The sequence below is a fragment of the Ambystoma mexicanum genome, chromosome 9, assembly GCF_040938575.1.
Source record: "Ambystoma mexicanum isolate Mex_15411 chromosome 9, UKY_AmexF1_1, whole genome shotgun sequence".
In the NCBI taxonomy this organism is placed as follows: domain Eukaryota; kingdom Metazoa; phylum Chordata; class Amphibia; order Caudata; family Ambystomatidae; genus Ambystoma; species Ambystoma mexicanum.
This window is the reverse complement of record NC_090931.1, coordinates 1258356304-1258377288: the sequence shown is the minus strand read 5'-3', so window position 1 is coordinate 1258377288 and position 20985 is coordinate 1258356304.

Sequence of the window (20985 nt, the reverse complement as noted above, 5' to 3'; positions counted from 1 at the left end):
GAACACCTTTTACAGAGGATGGTGATGGCCATTTGAGAATTGCATCGACCTTCTTTGAATCCATACGCACTCCGCTAGGTGATAATATGAATCCCAAGAACTCAGCTTCAGTCACGTTGAAAACACATTTTTCCAACTTGGCGAAAAGTTTGTGTTGACGCAATCTCTCGAGGACCATTTTCACGTGTTTCCGATGTTCAGATTCCGATGAAGAATAAACGAGGATGTCATCAATGTAAACAACAACACACACATCTATGAGCTCTCTGAGGACATTGTTCATAAAATATTGAAAGGCGGTCGGGGCATTGCAAAGTCCGAAGGGCATGACCTGATATTCAAATAGCCCATACTTGGTGCGGAAGGCCGTCTTCCATTCATCGCCCTCCTTTACTCGTACCAAGTGGTAGGCTCCTCTAAGATCCAGCTTTGTATAGATGCATGCTTTTCTGACTTGGTCCAGGAGTTCAGGGATCAAAGGTAACGGATATCTATTCTTAACGGTGATCTGGTTCAGGGCACGATAATCTATACAAGTTCTAAGGTCCCCTTCTTTTTTTGGAACGAAGAACAAAGCTGAAGAAGCAGGGGACTTGGAAGGACGAATAAACCCATTCGCTAGGTATTGATCCAGGTATTGTCGGAGGTGAAGGTTCTCAGGCTCGGTGAGGGCATAAATTCTACTACAAGGAGGAGTAGATCCAGGTATCAGGTCTATCTGGCAGTCATAAGACCTATGAGGAGGTAGAGAGTTAGCCTGATCCTTCCGGAAAACATCTTGGAATTCTAGGTATTCGGGAGGTAACTGGGGAGTCTCCAAAGAAATTGCTGCCAGTGCAACACCAGGTGGAGGGTGACAAGTAGAGACACATTCTGGAAACTGAACCGTTCTTGCTCGCCAATCGATCTGAGGATTGTGTTTCTCTAACCAAGGTATTCCTAGAATAATCTGGAACTGAGGGGCCTTGATCACATCGAACACGATCTTCTCATGGTGTCCATCTTGACTTACTAGCGTCACTTCTTGAGTGGTATGCGTTACTGGTCCGGAGGCTATCTCCGTACCATCCACCGTAGTAATGACGTCCTTTACAGCCTTGGGACAAAGAGTTAGATTCATCCTCAAAACCATTTCATGATCCACATAATTGCCGATGGCACCGCTGTCGACGTAAGCTTCAATTGCATGTAATCGATCCGGATGATCAGGGTTAATGAGGACCATAGTTATCACGAAATGCGAGGTCACGGAACTGGTTTTAACGCTCGGCAAGAGGACCTCTATTCTTGTCGGGCGAGGTCGTTTCCCTGCTCAGAGTTTGTGACTTTGGTAACTGCAGCTCCTACTGCCTTCTTGGCTGGTTTCACCGGACAGTCTCGAAGAAAGTGCCCCGAGTTTCCGCAATAGAGGCATAATTGCAACTGTTTTCTCCTTTCCCGCTCCTTTTGTGTTAGTGGTCCTTTCAGACCCCCTATTTGCATGGGTTCCCCGGAGTCTACTCCTTTGGAAGGAGTTGGTGGTTTGGAAAATACTTGAGCATCAAACTTGGAACGATCGGCCTTCCTGTTCTGCAGTCTGTGGTCTATTTGAACGACTAAGTCTATATAGTCCGAACAGTCTTGCGGGGGATTCACTACTTGGGCTAACACATCTTTGAGCTCTCCACGTAAACCTCTATAAAACAGCGTAATCCTTTTGTCCTCAGGCCATTGAGTTTCCACTATCAGTCTGTTGAAAGACGCAATATAAGCCAAAAGGTCTTGATTACCCTGTCGCAACGAAAGAAGCTCATTGTCCAAGGCCTGCCCCTGTGAATGTCTTGCGAACAGTTTTTCCATACTGAGCTGAAAAGCTTGAAAATCATGGAGAACCGGATCATCTTGATTAACTAGAGGGATCGACCAGTCTGCCGCATTGCCACAAAGGTACGAAAGCACGAAAGCTACTTTAGCTTGATCAGTTGGAAAGGCTGCTGGCCGGCATAAGAAATGCAACCGGCACTGATTAATAAATACTGCAAACCTCTTTGGGTCACCAGAAAATCGTTCGGGCGGAGCCAGAGGTACATTCCCAGGTAGGTTGATTTGCACTGGATTCATAGAGGATGTTGGAGGAAGATTTGCCCCTGATGCGGGTAATGGGGTCTGTCCGGCTTGTGACTGTAGCAATTGTCTAGCGAGATCGTCTGTTCGCTCCTTGGAAATAATCAGTTCCCTTCTTAGAGCGTTCGTTTCCTGACGGGCTGCATGCACTTCTGCTCTTAGTTCCCCAAGTAACTGGGCTAGCTGGTCAGTATCCGAGGTTTCCATAGCGCCTGGGCGGGAGTTTTGCGGTAGGCTTTGCGTTCTGTAACGCTCACCTGATTCCCGCAGAGGCGCCGGTCTTGACTGGGCGAATACCGTATCTTCAAAGGTGATGTGTAACACACGGTTGGCTCTTTGGGCTGGACCTCTGTGCACTGCATGTCTGACTCGAAGAGTAAGATGTCTGCAGATAGAAAATATGGGATTAATGAACCGGGGTTATTGGGTGTCTCTCTCTTCTTCCCCTTCTCTTCTCCTGTAGAACCCCAAAGGTTAACGCTCTCACCTTAGGTAAGTGAACGCCGTGCTCTCCATCTGCCTCGGGGCAGGGTGCCGTAACCAGTTTCTTCACTGGATAAGGGTGCAGGCCTCTTGACCTCAGAGGACTGCTGTCCGTCGTTTACTGCACGAACGGTAAGTTCCGAGTATTTCAAATGTCTTTAGAAGTCTTTTGTAATGATGTCTCTTGTTTTGCAGGGTTCCGGTGATGGCGGATGACGGGCTGAAGTGAGTTGAGGATGGAACCCGTGTGAGGAATAGAAGCGCCTGGAAGCACGTAAGTAAGCGCTTGTTGCCTGCTTCACGATGCGCCCTAACTGTCCTTTTATCTTGCAGGTACAAGTTCGGAGCTGCTGAAGGGTGCCGGAATACCCACTGGGTTCGGCGTGGGAAGGAGTACTGGCACGTGAGTAATAAAGTTCCCCAATGTCTTTAAACGCACCTTCTTTTGTTAAACTTTTGTCTTTCAGATGCCGGAATGCAGTGCAAAGACCTCCGGAGCACGCGAAGAGTATGTAAGCCTTTGTCTTTCAGATGCTGGAATGCAGCGCGAGGCGTTGGTGACAGCCGATGGACCAGGTAAGATAAGCGCTGTCACTGAAGACCGTAATGCTAACCTGTTCTTTCTTGTCTTTATAGGTGTTGCTGAAGACTGGATTCAGGATGGTAAGCCTTTTTCCCTTAGGCCCAGGATCAGATGCAGAAGACACGATGAGCGTTCTGCTGCAGAGGATGCAGAATAACGCAAAGCAAGATTCATCCATCGGGTGTGGTTTAAATAGCCTCCTGTAGTGCTAAGGTGTCTCCTTCCACAGCCTCGCCTAGGTAAGAAAAGAGTTCCTGCTTTCCAGAAGAGTTCCAGTGTTCTGAACCTAGGGAGTGGCTCCTGCCCCACCCAACAGGAAAAGTAGTCCCAAACAGAAGAGGATTAGAGGCTCAACTGGCAGGTAAGTAAGCAGCATGGTGTGCTGCAGGTAAGTCCACCCAAGCATTATGAGCCCGGTGCTTCCAGCGCTGGGACTGGGCATATTTATGAGCCTGGTGCCACTTGTGCCAGGACAGGGTCCAAAAGGTCCCAATTGGGACTGGTTGGCACTCGGAACCTGGGTTATGGGTCTGCTTCCAAGGGAGTTGGGTAAGTCCTGACCTTTTGGAAGCAGAGATCATGACACTGGAGGACATATGGAAAGGAGCATTACCGTGGAGATGTGCCCATTGCCCAGCCTGCTCACGGACGAGCACAGACGGGCTACACTTTGGCGCACAAGGCACTAGCTTGCTGCGCTTGTCTGCTGCGCTGACTCAAGGTGCGTGCCTTTTGACAACACATAGTATCATGTTAGCCAATCCCCCCCAGACCCCAGAGTGAAGAGGGACGACAGACCGCAATGCGTGTCTGCAAAGGGGAAGCCAGGCACCTTCCAACCGGAGTTGCCGTGTAGAAGGAAACCAAAGCAAACAAAACAGTAACATAAATTAACACAGCGTCCAGTCACCTGCCAAGCACACAAAGCGTGCTAAAAGGAAATGAATAAAATCAAAGCAAGTTAATAAAACAAATAGAATTCAGTCAACAAAGATGGCCGTACCTGGATTTACTCTATTTGGTACAGTTCCTTTGGTCTGCAAGACGACTCGTGTTCAAATTCTATACCTAGAACTCTACTGGCCCTTTCTTTCTTGGCCCAGACAGAAAAAAAACGTGTTCAATATTGCAGTCCGGCACCTAACGGCCAGGATATAAATAGTATACACAGTATTCATGGGGATGATCCTCTCAGGCATTTCTTAACCAACATTTGGACCGGGGATCCTTTTCTCTATCATCTCAGCTATACATGGATCAGTCTTTGCATAGAATAATTATCACACTGTATGAGGAATTGCCATCTGGCAAGTGTGTACAAATCCAGCTTTTTTGATTCGTATTAATAAAATGATGCAGGTAATTCAATCTCTGAAAGGGAAATCTGCCTATCAAATTCCCCTTTCATAATCTCTGTGTAAAAAACAAGCATGGTGTGCACCTCTGCCCTGCTGCATCCATATCCTGATCAGCGCCTGCTCTACCAGTGGCACAGAGCAGGTTCAGAAGTCACAGGTGTTCTCTTCACAGCTGCAGTGACAGCCAAGTCTCTGCAGCACAGGAGCACCATTTAAGGTATACATACATGTTCCAAAAACTACACGACTATAAGGAGGTTGTCCAGGTGGCAAGTTAAACCATGAATATAAGCCATACAAGAGGTTAGGGTATGGTGGCCAGCATCTCTCAGTTATCCAAGACACATGAAATCAGTATCACATGTGTCAGCCCTGTAGGCTCGGCTCAGCTGTGGAAGGGTTATGTGTATTCTCTCCAGACAGGCTGGACCTTGCCCTGCTGGCAGGAAAATAGCCTGCAGGATTGACTATCTTTGTTCCTTTGTAAGAGCAGGTAACACCCTTTCCCAGGGACAGTCACTACACAAGATGGCCTGGCAACAGGAATCGAAGAGCACTTATTCACAAAAGGCTTAGCCTCACACCAGGGTGCTACAGGCCATTGATCCTATTGAGAAGGGAAGGGGCAGTATTAGTGTATGGACCGGGAGAGCTCTCTTTACTTAATGGAGGGTTCCACCATCTTGTTTCTCTCTGCCTCAACCTTCCCGTCTCCTCCACTTCCTCCAACACAAAGCACTTTGGGTGCAATGTCAGAAGGGCAAAGTCCATTTCTTTCAAGAACAAGGATTGGAACCTTAAAGCAGGCTAGCTTTAGTGCAATCACCTGTGGATGTTTTACCATTAAAAGAAGGGATCTCACATCACTTCTTTGAATCATCTTTTGGACTCCTTCAATATTTAGTTTGGACCTTGTTGGGAGAGCAGGCCTTTCCAGAGTTCTCTAGTTGTGAGGTGAAGGGAGGTTTTCCAAGACAGCAATGATCTCTGTCCCCCAACCATCCCCAAGGACCATTGGGGTGTACCTGCAGCTGGAACAACCTGCCTTTCTTCCAGCCACTGCAGTACCCAAGACCTCACCGTGTTGAAGTACCCTTGCAGTTGTCTGACAGTATCCCCCATGTTTGGGAGGGCAAGAAAAGGACTCATCTTGTTCCAGAGTCCCGCAAGTGGGACTTACAGCAACCTGAAAATTGACCTACTGCTGTACCAAGACCAGACTCTCTGCCAGCCACAGCGGTATCCAAGACCTCAGTGTTGAAGGACACCTACAGTTGGTGTGCCAGACTCCACTGTGTTTGAGAGCATGAGAAATGATCTTGTCCACAAGCCCCTGAATTGGGACATTCAGCACCCCGAGAGCCAACACAGCCGGGTTCTTGCTGCCTTTGCCATTGAACTGCTTGCAGCGGTTTTTAAGAACTGTTCGACACATTCAGACCACCAGAACCCTCTTGTGCTGCCTTTTTCACTTTCTTGATCTTTTGAATTGCTCGCACAGGACCAACATGTCTGATTTGGCACTGCCGGACAACCAAGAACCTCAACAAGGTACTATTGACTGCTAACTGCCCCCCTTGGTCCATGTTTGGTCCCTAGAGACCATTTGGTTACTTTTATGCCTTTTGCACCCATGAGCATACCCATTTAAAGAACATTGTGGTTATTACTTGCCTTACACCCCTGATACATTACTCAAGAGTGCTGCATCTTGCCAGATTTGCTTATTCTGTGTTCTTTCCCAGTTTTCAGAAGTGGGTCTTGTGTAGTGTTTCTCTAGTTAGTTATTATTGTACATGGTGCGTTTAATTAAATTATATATATTTGTATAGTACCTTGAATGGACATTCCATTATTTTGGAATGGTATACTTTGCAGTTTGGGTAGCTATTGAACCACATTCACACCACTCTTGAGAGTATAGCCTTCCATTGGCCTACATTACCACAAAAGGCAAAGGCGGTATATCTCTTAATTGTGCTTGTTCTAACTATAATTGTGTTGTCTCTTAGTTTGTAGAGGTGTGAGGACTGATTAGGCACTTTAGCCAGTGCTCATGCTTTTAATCATCAATCCGTTCCACACTGGAACAAAGCAAACACTTTCAGAAATGTCAGATTTGTGAACTCTCCAAAGTCATGTTCTTTAAGCGACTCCCTACTCTTACACATTCAGTAAAAATGTGAGGTGTTGTAAGATCAGCAGGACTGGTGGCAGTTAGGATGAAACAAGCCTCACTGGCCTTTGAAGAAAAAGGTTTAAGGGTGTGGTTCTTCTCAACGCCAATAGATGATTCTGAGAAAATGTATTATTCAAATTAACAGGTGTAGGCCACTTTAATGTCAGGGAATAGTCAAATAAGCATCTGAATCTGTAATAGATCCAATGCTGAAGAACTTGTACTCAAGCCTACATACCATCCCGTTTCCACCATATGTTTGGGAAACTTAACAGCAACCAAGTAATATGCAATGAGTTGAGGTACTATACTGAGCTTAGTTGAGCCAAATACAAACTGGCTGAAATAAACAGTTTCAAATAAATCCAAAGACTATGGTTTATAAACGCAAGGGGGCAAGGCCAGGTTGCCTCTTTAAAATAACTTCCAGAGATAATGCCCTTGAAAAGCAACTGAAGCCGCTATAGGCCTTACAGGGTGCACATGAAAATACTTTGCGTGTAAAAGTCCACAAAGGTAAATAATTTCAAAATAAACTAATATCCATCATACAATGGAGATCTTGTACACTTGTTCCTCTGCAGACAGAGAACGATCAGAAAATAGCCTAAAAAGGGACTATGTATATATGTGTGTATATATATATATATTCAGTGAAAAAACTGTGTTAAAGGGACATTATGGTTCCAAGTAAAACTGAAAAACCCTTGAAATTTGCCAGTTATGGTAAGCTAAGCAACCATAACTCACACCACCACCGTGCACTGCTAAGACTAACACGGGGCATGAGCGAGGGGGTGGGGGGAACAGGAGGGAGACACGGGGCAAGAGCGGGGGCTTGGGGGTAACAGGAGGGAGACACAGGGCATGAGCAGGGGGGTGGGGAGCAACAGGAGAGAGACATGGGGCATGAGCGGGGGGTGGGGGAACAGGGAGACACGGGGCATGAGCGGGGGGGGTGGTGGGGAACAGGAGGGAGACAAGGGGCATGAGCGGGGGGTGGGGGGGAACAGGAAGGAGACACTGGGCATGAGCGGGGGGTGGGGGGGAACAGGGCAGACACGGGGCATGAGCGGGGGGTGGGGGGAACAGGAGGGAGACACTGGGCATGAGCGGGGGGTGGGGGGGAACAGGGCAGACACGGGGCATGAGCAGGGGTGGGGGGAACACAAGAGAAACACGGGACATGAGCAGGGGGTGGGGGAACACGAGCGAAACGCGGGACATGAGCAGGGGGTGGGGGAACACGAGCGAAACGCGGGACATGAGCAGGGGGTGGGGGAACACGAGCGAAACGCGGGACATGAGCAGGGGGTGGGGGAACACGAGCGAAACGCGGGACATGAGCAGGGGGTGGGGGTAACACAGGGCATGAGCGGGGGGTGAGGGCAACAGGGGAGACACGGGGCATGAGCGGGGGGTGGGGGGAACAGGGCAGACACGGGGCATGAGCGGGGGGGTGGGGGGAACAGGGAGACACGGGGCATGAACGGGGGGTGGGGGGGAACAGGGAGACACGGGGCATGAACGGGGGGTGGGGGGGAACAGGGAGACACGGGGCATGAACGGGGGGTGGGGGGGAACAGGGAGACACGGGGCATGAGCGGGGGTGGGGGGAACACGAGGGAAACACGGGGCATGAGCGGGGGTGGGGGCAACAGGGGAGACACGGGGCATGAGCAGGGGGTGGGGGGAATAGGGCAGACATGGGGCATGAGCGGGGGTGGGAGGTTAACACGAGGGAGACACGGGGCATGAGCGGGGGGTGGGGGCAACACAAGTGAGACACGGGGCATGAGCGGGGTGGGGGGAACAGGGCAGACACGGGGCATGAGCGGGGTGGGGGGAACAGGGGAGACCCGGGGCATGAGCGGGGTGGGGGGAACAGGGGAGACCCGGGGCATGAGCGGGGGCAGGGGGGAACAGAGGAGACCCGGGGCATGAGCGGGGGCAGGGGGGAACAGAGGAGACAAGGGGCATGAGCAGGGGGTGGGGTGAAAAGGAGGGAGACACGGGGCATGAGCAGGGGGTGGGGGGGAACAAGAGAGACAATGAGCGGGGGTGGGGGGAACAGGGGAGACACGGGGCATGAGTGGGGGGTGTTGTGGTGGGAACAGAGGAGACACGGCGCATGATCATGGGTGGGGGGAAGGAGGGAGACACAGGGCATGAGCAGGGGGCAACACGAGGGAGACACGGGGCATGACTGGGGGGTGGGGGAACAGGGGAGACATGGGGCATGAGCGGGGGCTGGGAGAACAGGGGAGACATGGGGCATGAGCGGGGGTGGGGTAACAGGAGGGAGACACGGGGCATGAGAGGGAGAGGGGGGAACAGGGCAGACACGGGGCATGAGCGGGGGTGGGGGGAAGGAGGGAGACACGGGGCATGAGCGGGGGGTGGGGGCAACACAAGGGAGACACGGGGCATGAGAGGGGGAGGGGGGAATAGGGCAGACACGGGGCATGAGCGGGGGTGGGGGGGAAGGAGGGAGATACGGGGCATGAGCGAGGGGTGGGGGCAACACAAGGGAAACACGGGGCATGAGCAGGGGGTGGGGGGCAACATGAGGGAGACACGGGTCATGAGCAGGGGGTCGGGGGGCAACACGAGGGAGACACGGGTCATGAGCGGGGGGGTGGGGGGCAACACGAGGGAGACACGGGTCATGAGCAGAGGTGGGGACAACACGAGGGAGACACGGGGCATGAGCGGGGGTGGGAGGGAACAGGGGAGACTCGGGGTATGAGCGGGGGTGGGGGTAACAGGGGAGACACGGGTCATGAGCGGGGGGTGGGAGGGAACAGGGGAGACAAGGCATGAGCGGGGGTGGGGGGTAACAGGGGAGACACGGGGCATGAGCGGGGGGTGGGAGGGAACAGGGGAGACACAGAGCATGAGCGGGGGTGGGGGTAACAGGGGAGACACGTAGCATGAGCGGGGTTGGGGGTAACAGGGCTGACACGGGGCATGAGCAGGCGGTGGGGGGGGGAAGGAGGGAGATACGGGGCATGAGCGGGGGTAGGGAGGAACAGGGGAGACACGGGGCATGAGCGGGGGTAGGGGGAACAGGGGAGACAAGGGGCATGAGCGGGGGGGTGGGGGATCGTGAGGGAGACATGGGGCATGAGAGGGGCTGGGGGGACAGGAGGGAGACACGGGGCATGAGCAGGGGTGGGGGATCGTGAGGCAGACACGGGGGCTGAGCAGGGGGTGGGGGTACAGTAGGGCGACACGGGCGTGGGGGGACAGGAGGGAGACATGGGGGATGAGGGGTAACAAGGGAGACAAGGGTCATGAGCGGGGGTGGGGGGAACAGGGGAGACACGGGATGAGCGGGGGGTGGGGGGTTCGTGAGGGAGATACGGGGGATGAGCAGGGGTGGGGGGAACAGGGGAGACACGGGGCATGAGCGGGGGGTGGGGGAGAACGGGAGGAAAACATGGACATAAGCTTAGTGTGCAGGCAGCAGATCCCGCTCCTCGGCCCTCCGCAGGCCACCGTGTGCCGATGGCGTGAGCGGGGGCTGGAGGAACAGGGGAGACACGGGGAATGAGCGGGGGGGGTGGGGGGAACAGGAGGAAGACACGGGCATGAGCAGGGGTGGAGGGGGGAACGGGAGGAAGACATGGGCATGACCTTACTAGCAGGTGGCAGATCCCGCTTCTCAGGATAGACAAAGATGGTGGGCGTCTTTCAAAATACGACGCACTGCACGCTGCACCGCAGCTAATGGGAAAGCACGTAATATGTCCGCGGACACCACGCTGCCCAATCCCTGTCCTGTCCGCGGAGCGAACAGGGAACTGTGTCTGCGACACAGATATCACTAATTTTTTCTAACCTACTTTTTGGTCATTTTTTTTACAAAAAAAACTACTGGACGGATTTTCACCAAATTTGCAAAAGCACGCTTTCGGGACCAAGCCACTGCTCCTGGTCCAAATTTGGTGAAAATCCGTCCAGTGGTTTGAGCTGTAGGCGTGAGCAAAGTTTTTCTCCCATTCAGTCTATGGAAAAAAATAAATTGGGACCCCCCCCTAAGCCAACCAAACCTCACCAAACTTTGCAAAAAGTTTCAGTGGGCCATATACTTTTTTTGCAAAGTTTGGTGTGGATTCGTCCAGGGGGAGCGAAGTTATAAGCCGCCCAAAAAGTGCTCTTCCTATGGAAACAGCAACTTAACCATAACTACATGGCCACTACTGTGGCCATCTAACAAAAATATATATATATATATATTCAGTAAAAAAACTTTGTTAAAAGGATGTTATGGTTAAGTTGTGCTACTAAAAACCTATGAAATTCAGTAAAAATGTGATGTCATCTTTGATGTCCTGGGTGTTAGTGTTAGCAGTGCAAGGTGGCGCGAGTTATGGTTGCTTATCTTACCATAACTGCCGAATTTCAGGGGTTTTTCGTTTTTACTTTGAACCATAACGTCCCTTTAACAACGTTTTTTTACTGAATTTCATAGGTTTTTAGTAGCGCAACTTAACCATAACGTCCCTTTAACAAAGTTTTTTTACTGCATTTCATAGGTTTTTAGAAGCGCAACTTAACCATAACGTCCCTTTAACAAAGTTTTTTTACTGCATTTCATAGGTTTTTAGTAGCGCAACTTAACCATAACGTCCCTTTAACAAAGTTTTTTTTACTGAATTTCATAGTTTTTTTATTAGTGCAACTTAACCATAAAGTCCCTTTAACAAAGTTTTTTTACTGCATTTCATAGGTTTTTGTTAGTGCAACTTAACCATAAAGTCACTTTAACACACTTTTTTTTTTACTGAATTTCATAGTTTTTTTATTAGTGCAATGTAACCATAACGTCCTTTTCAATGGAGGAAAACCACTAGCATCCTAGGTTCTCAAAGTGGGAACCCGGGGTGGTAAAAAAAAGATTTTTCTTCCCAAACCGGGACGCCGCAGGCAGGCGTCCCGGTGCAGGAAGGAAAATCTTTTACCAAGATGGACACCAGGGAAAGGGTAGGCAGGGTGTATAAAGAGAACACAACAGGCCATTGGCGGGGGGGGGTCGGGAAGACCAGGAGAGAGACACGGGGCATGAGAAGGGGGTGGAAAGAAGGGAGACACTGGGCATGAGCGGGAAAGAAGGGAGACACGGGGCATGAGCGGGGGGTGGGGGGGAAGAAGGGAGACACGGGGCATGAGCGGGAAAGATGGGAGACACGGGGCAAGTGTGGGAGGTGGGGGGGAAGAAGGGAGACACGGGGCATGAGCGGGGGGTGAACAGGGGAGACACGGGCCATGAGCGGGGGGGAAAAGGAGGGAGACAGACACGGAGCATGAGTGGGGGTGAACAGACAGGAGAGACACAGGGCATGAGCGGGGGTAGGGCAAGGTGGGGCCCCCACCCCCGCTCATGCCCCGTGTCTGCCCTGTTCCAACAGTGCAGACGCGGGGGGTGGGGGGAGAAAGAAGGGAGACACGGGGCATAAGCAGGGAGTGGGGGGGAAGAAAGACACGGGGCATGAGCGGAGGGTGGGGGGAAGAAGGGAGACACGGGGCATGAGCGTAGGGTGGGTGGAACAAGAGGTCAACAAGGGACACCTTAGGAGGGGGTACAAGAGGAAGACACAGGGCATGAGCAGGGGGTGGGGGGCAACAAGAGAGACACGGGGCATGAGCGGGTGGGGGGGAACAGGAGACAGACACGGGGCATGAGCAGGGGGTGGGGGTGAACAGGGGAGACACGAGCCATGAGCGGGGGAAAAGGAGGGAGACAGACACGGAGCATGAGCGGGGGTAGGGCAAGGTAGGGCCCCCACCCCCGCTCATGCCCCGTGTCTGCCCTGTTCCAACAGTGCAGACACGGGGCATGAGCAGGGGGTGCGGGGGGAAAGAGGGAAAGCAGGGAGACACGGGGCATGAGCAGGGGGTGGGGGGAACAAGAGGTCAACAAGGGGCATCATAGGAGGGGGAGACAAGAGGAAGACACGGGGCATGAGCGGTGGTGGGGGGCAACAGGAGAGAGACACGGGGCATGAGCGGGGGTGGGGGGCAACAGGAGAGAGACACGGGGCATGAGCGGGGGGCAACAGGAGACAGACACGGGGCATGAGCGGGGGGGTGGGGCCAACAGGAGAGAGACACGGGGCATGAGCGGGGGGGTTGGGAGAACAGACACGGGGCATGAGCGGGGGGTGGGGAGAACAGGAGACAGACACGGAGCATGAGCGGGGGTGGGGGGAACAGGAGACAGATACGGGAGACAGACACGGGGCATGAGCCGGGGCGTGGGGGGCAACAGGAGACATACACGGGGCATGAGTGGGGGTGGGGGGCAACAGGAGAGAGACACGGGGCATGAGCGGAGGGAACAGGAGACAGACACGGGGCATGGGTGGGGGGCAACAGCAGACAGACATGGGGCATGAGCAGGGGGTGGGGGGGTACAGGAGAGAGACACGGGGCATGAGCGGGTAGGGGGAACAGGAGAGAGACACTGGGCATGAGCGGGTGGGGGGAACAGGAGAGAGACACGGGGCATGAGCGGGGGGTGGGGGTACAGGAGACAGACACGGGGCATGAGCAGGGGGTGGGGGGCAACAGGAGAGAGACACTGGGCATGAGCGGGTGGGGGAACAGGAGAGAGACACGGGGCATGAGCGGGTGGGGGAATAGGAGAGAGACACGGGGCATGAGCGGGGGGTGGGGGTACAGGAGAGACACGGGGCATGAGCGGGGGGTGGGGGGCAACAGGAGAGAAACACGGGGGTGGGGAGAACAGGTGACAGACACGGGGCATGAGGGGCAACAGGAAACAGACACGGGCATGAGCGGGGGGTGGGGAGCAACAGGAGATAGACAAGGGGCATGAGCGGGGGGCAACAGGAGACAGACACGGGGCATGAGCAGGGGGTAGGGGGCAACAGGAGACAGACACGGGGCATGAGCGGGGGTGGGGGCAACAGGAGAGACACGGCATGAGCGGGGGTGGGGTGGGAACAGGAGACAGACACGGGGCATGAGCGAGGGGTGGGGGGGAACAGGAGACAGACACGGGGCATGAGCGGGGGTGGGGGGGAACAACAGACACGGAGCATGAGCGGGGGGTGGGGAGAACAGACACAGGGCATGAGCGGGGGGTGGGGGGCAACAGGAGACAGACACGGGGGGGTGGGGGGCAACAGGAGACAGACACGGGGCATGAGCGGGGGGTGGGAGGAACAGGAGACAGACACGGGGCATGAGCGGGGGGTGGGGGGGAACAGGACACAGACACGGGGCATGAGCGGGGGGTGGGAGGAACAGGAGACAGACACGGGGCATGAGCGGGTGGGGGGAACAGGAGACAGACACGGGGCATGAGCGGGGGGTGGGGGGAACAGGACACAGACACGGGGCATGAGCAGGGGTGGGGAGAACAGGAGACAGACACGGGGCATGAGCGGGGGTGTGGGGGGCAACAGGAGACAGACATGGCGCATGAGGGGAACAGGAGACAGATACGGGGCATGAGCAGGGGGATGGGGGAACAGAAGACAGACACGGGGCATGAGCGGGGGGTGGGGGGAAGGGAGGGAGACAGGGCATGAGCGGGGGTGGGGGAGGGAGTGACACACGGGGCATGAGCGGGGGGTGGACGGGAGGGAGAGACACGGGGCTTGAGCGGGGGTGGGCGGGAGGGAGAGACACACGGGGCATGAGCGGGGGGTGGGCGGGAGGGAGAGACACATGGGGCATGAGCGGGGGGTGGGCAGGAGGGGTGGGCAGGAGGGAGAGACACGGGGCATGAGCGGGGGTGGGCGGGAGGGGGAAAGACACGGGGCATGGGTGGGCGTTAGGGGGAAAGACACGGGGCATGGGTGGGCGGGAGGGGGAAGACACGGGGCATGGGTGGGCGGGAGGGGGAGAGACGGTGCAAGAGCGGGGGTGGGCGAGAGGGGGAGAGACATGGGGCATGAGCAGGGGGTGGGAGAGACGAGCGGGGCATGAGCGGGGGTGGGGGCGAGGGAGAAAGACACACGGGACATGAGTGGGGGGTGGGCGGCAGGTGGGGAGAGACACACGGACATGAGCAGGGGGTGGGCGGCGGGTGGGGAGAGACACGGACATGAGCGGGGGGTGGGCGGCAGGTGGTGAGAGACATACGGACATGAGCAGGGGGTGGAGCGGCAGGTGGTGAGAGACATACGGACATGAGCGGGGGTGGGCAGCAGGTGGTGAGAGACATACGGACATGAGCGGGGGTGGTAGAGACACACGGGGCAAGAGCGGGGGGTGGGCGGTTGGGAGAGACGAGCGGGGCATGAGCGGGCGGTGGGCGAGAGGGAGAAAGAAACGTACATGAGCCGGCGGTGGGCGGGAGGGAGAAAGACACACGGACATGAGCCGGCGGTGGGCGGCAGGTGGTGAGAGACATACGGACATGAGTGGGGGGTGGTAGAGACACACGGGGGTGGGAGAGACACACGGGGCAAGAGCGGGGGGTGGGCGGTTGGGAGAGACGAGCGGGGCATGAGCGGGGGGTGGGCAGGAGGGAGAGAGAAAGACACACGGACATGAGCCGGCGGTGGGAGAAAGACACACGGACACGAGCCGGCGGAGGGCGGGAGGGAGAAAGACACACGGACATGAGCGGGGGGTGGGAGGAACACGAGACAGACACGGGCATGAGCGGGGGTGGGGGACTTACTGTGCAGGCGGGATACAAAGCCTCTCATGCGAGGAACAAAGATGGCGGGCGTCTCTGAAGCCAGACGCACTGCACGCTTTCACGCATCCAATGAGAGAGCACGTCAGATGTCCGCGGACATCACGCAAGCTGCTTGCCCAATCACCGTCCTGTCCGCGGAGCGAACAGGGAAGTGTGTCCGTGAAGTGAACACAGATATCACTAAATTTTTTCACTTACATTTTTGTCATTTTTTAAAAAACTACTGGACGGATTTACACCAAATAAAGCAAAGCACGCTTTCGGGACCAAGCCGCTGCTCCTGTCGCTAATTTGGAGTAAATCCGTCCAGCGGTTTGGGCTGTAGGCGTGAGCAAAGTTTTTTCCCATTATGTCTATGGGGAAAAAAAAAAAGTTTTGGGACCCCCCCTATAACTTTGCCCCCCCCTGGACAAATCCTCACCAAACTTTGCAAAAAAAATTCAGAGTGACCCAAATACTCTTTTTGCAAAGTTTGGTGAGGATTCGTCCAGGGAGAGCAAAGTTATAAGCCGCCCAAAAAGTGCTCTTCCTATGGAAACAGCAACTTAACCATAACTACATGGCCACTACCGTGGCCATGTAATTATATATATATATATACTATCCACTCAAATGGCGTGGAGGCAGATGCCTATACCCCGTGTGGAGGTTTGACTGGTGGGGAAAATGTGAGTAAGGCCATCAAAAACAGAATTCTGAAGAGAAAAACTAACTACATACTTGAGGTTTACAATAATAGGTAATGAATATGGCATTAATCAACTTTTAAGCTGGATTTGTCCAAGTCAGGAAAAATTAAAAAATCCATCCATTACAATTCAATTAGTTAATGTTCTTATTCATCACCCGGTAACATAATCTCATCTGTTTGGATTTGCACTGTGTATGGGTCCACATATTTTTTATTGGACGGAATTAATTTTACATTTTCTGCGGACAGCCAAAGATCACCGTGGAGTAAGCCCTTGGGAACCAAGGGGCTAGACATTGATTGCAGGAATGTGTAAAGAACCAGGCCCAGCTGTTGTGGCAGTAAGTTATACTTTGGGGGTATCTGCCACTTTAACTTTAGACAATAAGAGAAAAATACAACAATACAGACTATCAGGAAGACTCTCCTAACCTTGCTCACACTCCCTTCTCTGACATTTTACAGTCTGCCTGCTCTACCATCATCCTCTGTCTCCCACTTTAGTCACGCTAATACGGATTACTCTACTAATGAAGGCTAACCCCTCTTTTGCTCCATCAGACCACTTTGCTCCTCAACTAGTCAAGCCTGTTGCCCTTTTAGCGTGCACTCACCTCTCTCAACTTTTCAACTCGTCATTCGACTCTCCTTGGTAAACGCTCCAAAAACCTGCCACAAAACAGCCACTCATCCCTCTCCTAAAAAAGCAAAGGGCTGACCCAAACCAGTCAGACAACCTTTGCCCTGTCTCTCTCCTTCTGCACCGCTCTAAAGTACTAGAAAGGGTTGTAACCATCTAACCAATTTCTTAGACATCCACAACCTTTGAAACCCCCTACAAGCAGGTTTCCGCTCCGGTCACTTCACAGAAACGGCTCTCTTGAACGGCTCCAACTTCATCACCTCTACTAAGCACTCTAACATAATTATTCTTTTCTGGCATGCTTAATACCAGAGACCAGTCTCGAAGTGTGGGACTGGGATTCAAAGCTGTGTTGCTCTGCGCTGTCTTGCTTCCAAGACAAACGCATTACCCCTGACCTAGCCTCTATCATAATTCTCCTTGACCCGTCTGCTGCCTTTCACACTGTGGATCATTCTGATCTCCGTAATACTCTAGATTTTCTTGGAATTCGCCATTGAGCCTTTGGCTTGGATTGTATCCTACCTGGCACCTCACCAATTCTCAGTCTCCTCGAACAACAACACTTCTCAACTCACTCCTCTAACGGTTGGTGTTCCAAATGGCTGTCTTGAGTCCTCTCATCATTACACTCTACACCTCTGCTCTTGGGGAACTAACCTCCTCCTTTGGGTTCTCGTACAAACTCTTCACGGATGACAACCAAATCATCGTCTCTTTTCCTGAACCATCACTCTGCCATTAAATAGCTTCTCACTCTCCGATCTGAAACACTTCCAAAACTGAGGTGCTCTTCTGCCCTGAAAAATACTCTCCCATCTGCTCTCCTGCCTATCCAGTTCCCACCTGACACTCTCCAATGTTAAAATGGATTTCTATAATCTGGCCTAGTTGACAGATTTAAGGAGGCCATGAAAGTTATGGTAAACTGGTAGCTTTGAGAGTTTAGCCAAATGGATGGAGGAAGGCGAGTTCCAGCGACAATCAGTTTGTAGGTGACGGCAGGCGTACTTCCAGACGCAGTAACAAGAGCTGCTGCAGGACAGGTTTGCTTGAAGATTGGAAGCTGGAATTTGAGAAGAAGGTGACACTATTGCGGAACAGCTACACTTCTCTTGTGGGCTACCTCACCAGAGCTGGTCGGTGCACCACTTGCCCAAAGGTTGAAGCACCGCTCAGGGTCTTCGGGAATCAGGCAATGGAGCAGGGTTTCACCGAGCCAAACACTGGAAGGGAGGCTGAGCCCCTTCAGGAGTCATCTTCAGATGTCTGCTCTTCTTCTAGGGAATCCTGGCTCCAATATAGATCTGAAGAATAACTGCAGGCGTCATCCTCTTAGCCACAATCTGAACTGGAAGCAAGCCCAAGCCCACCAATGGCGAGGATCTGCACCATTCAAACACCAATAGTTGTACAATCACATCCACCCCAGAAGCATACTTTCTGGCACCCATAATGTGGACTGGGACTAGACAATCCTAGCCCCCTTCGAGCAAGAGAAAGACCGACCACAGAGGCACACCTGCCAAACGTGCAGCTTTCCCAGGCAAGCGCATGACCTTACAAGGACTTTCCTGACCTGAGAAGGCAGGAATAAAGCCAAACTCTGAGATTGCCAAAGAACAAGCGAAAAATCTCATGGCAGCCATTTTAGGGCACTAGCCATGTTTAGTAGCCATACGCGGTAAATGCAAATGTGCCCACCAAAAATAATGTAAATTTGGTAAAATCTGTACTGCTGCCACCACCTTGTCTTTAGGCACATGAAAGTAAGCAAAACAGCTGTGTCAAAAGCTACGGTGATCCAAAAGGTATCCCCCTTGCACTGCATTGTAAAATGCTGTATGCGATGTTAAATATATTGGACATTTGTATGGCGCCTGGAAACACTTGTGTATAGGCGCCATACAAATGTGCAATAAATAAATACAAGAATACCAGTATTGATAGTCTGAAGAACTGATCAGTTTCCTCATAACATGGGAGCAAAAGTGAGGTGAAGTGAAGCTGAAGGCTTTACTTCCCTTCAAAACGGCAGGACAAAATATATATTTTTTTTTACACGGAGGAATAAGATTGAGGTCCCAAAGGAAACAATGGAGGGAAAATTGCAAAAAGAAAACATTTCCTAACATCCCATACTCCTCTTCAGCTAGAAACCTCTGTCATCTATGACTCCTCTCACACCTGCTCTACTTTCATCTCCAAAACTGCAATGACAGCTCATCTAAATATAAGGCACCTCCTTCCTATCAACACCTCTTAACCACTCTTCTCTAAACTGGACTACTGTGCCAGCATCCTGTTTGGTCCCCCAAACTATGCTTTTTCCTCTTGACAAGATTAACTTTGCTACCAGGACTCTTTGAACTCCCTCACTTCACAACTACTTCCTCTTACCATCACCAGGCCGGATGGCTGACTATACAAAACGAGGCCAGATTTAAATGGCTTCTCCTGGTTCACTTATCTATCCGCAGTAGGCACCACCAGATTTATCCTCTATACAACTATAGAAGCCTACTCAGTCTCTGCTCCGCCCCCTCGACTGGCCGTTCTCTTTCAACCAAGTTATGTCAACAAAAGAGAACCCGCATTAACTGTCAGCTAAAATGTGGCAGCTTTGCTCTGTCGTATTCGCATGTTTCAAAACTACATGGCAATAGATTACACTATATCACTATATGAAGAACTTTACTGACAATTATACCCGGTTAGTCAATTGCAGGCTTTGTGTAGGATTGTGTTTATAATTAGGTTCTGTATGGTTTCTATACATAACTACGATTTGGATGCTATTCTTATTCAGTTAATGTTTGTTGTTTCTTTGTTTTATTTTAGTTGGTGATGAGACTGGTCTAAGGTATGTGAATGAAAGAACATGGGTTTAGACATGTAGGCATGTTAATCTAATCTATGGTATTCAGATCTTGGTGGTCATTTAAGCTTTATTTGTAAGCAAATAGTGTTAGTCCTAGGACAGACTTAAGAATGAATACATGTTTTGTAATCTAATGAAGTGCATTTACTGATACCCAAATTGAAAAGAATATGGCAGATGAGATTTCTGTATATACTGCCTCCTCCACTAATCTTGTGGCGCCTGCCCTCTCTGTGCTTCATCTCGCTTCAGCTTTTCTTGCACCACTTGCATGGAATTCTCGTCGCCCAAACATCCAAGAAACAGTCCACACAGATTTTTTGAAAGCCAAACTGAAAGCCTACCTTCTCATCTCAGAGTTATCCTCGTCAACCCACTTTTCATCTGCCTTTCAGCTAACATTTTTCCCTGGCCTCTAGCTTGCCTCTCCATCACTCTCTCTACCTCCACTCTGCACTTTTTCCATCATTGTCACATCCCTAACATATCTGACCATACCACCTACCTGCACATACACATCTCGAATGTTGATTACTGTCCTAAATCTATGCAAGTTCACCCACGTATCATCCCCAAGGACTGTTCCATTCACCCCACATCAGAACCAGGTCAGAATGTCACTTGAACACACCCCATTGTACATAGCTCACTGCTTCCCATCAAATCTGATATTTTACCTAATGTACGTTCTATTGTGAGCAAAAGAGCAGTTCTTTCCTGTATATAAACCAAATAAACATTTTGAACACCACATCTGGGAAATCATTTGACAATAAAGTGATAGATGTATTGGCCCAATGAAGAAAGAAAGCATACTCAATGAAACCCTTATGGTCCTCATACAAGACATGAAGTGGACATTTCCTGTTTACCTGTTCATGGAAAGATCCACCAAAGGAGATCCCTATTTTAGGAAGCTCTGGTGCATAACAGTGCAATGTAACTCACATTTATGACAAGCATGAGTGAGGCCGCTCCAATCTGCACTACAGATTAGTAGCTCCAGAAGGTAAAATTCAACTGGGAAAACACAACAAGCAATTGCTCAATCCCAAAGACGAAGTAAAGCCCAGAAGGAAGTAGAGGGTAGGATTGCATCCTCCAATGCTTGTCAACATAAAACATTGCAATTGTGTTGTCTGTTTTAATCAACACACTGCACATACCTGAATGGGAGGAAGAAAGGCTGGAAGTGCCACAAAAATATCTTTTAATTCCAGAATGTTTATATGAGCATCCCGATTCTCAATGCTCCACAGATTATAGACGTGAAGTGACCAATAGTGTCTTCACATCCACTGGGCTAAGACTGCATCACAGGTGTCATAAAAGGTTCAGTTTGTCCAAAGAGGTCCCCCACTCTGATATATGATATGGCATT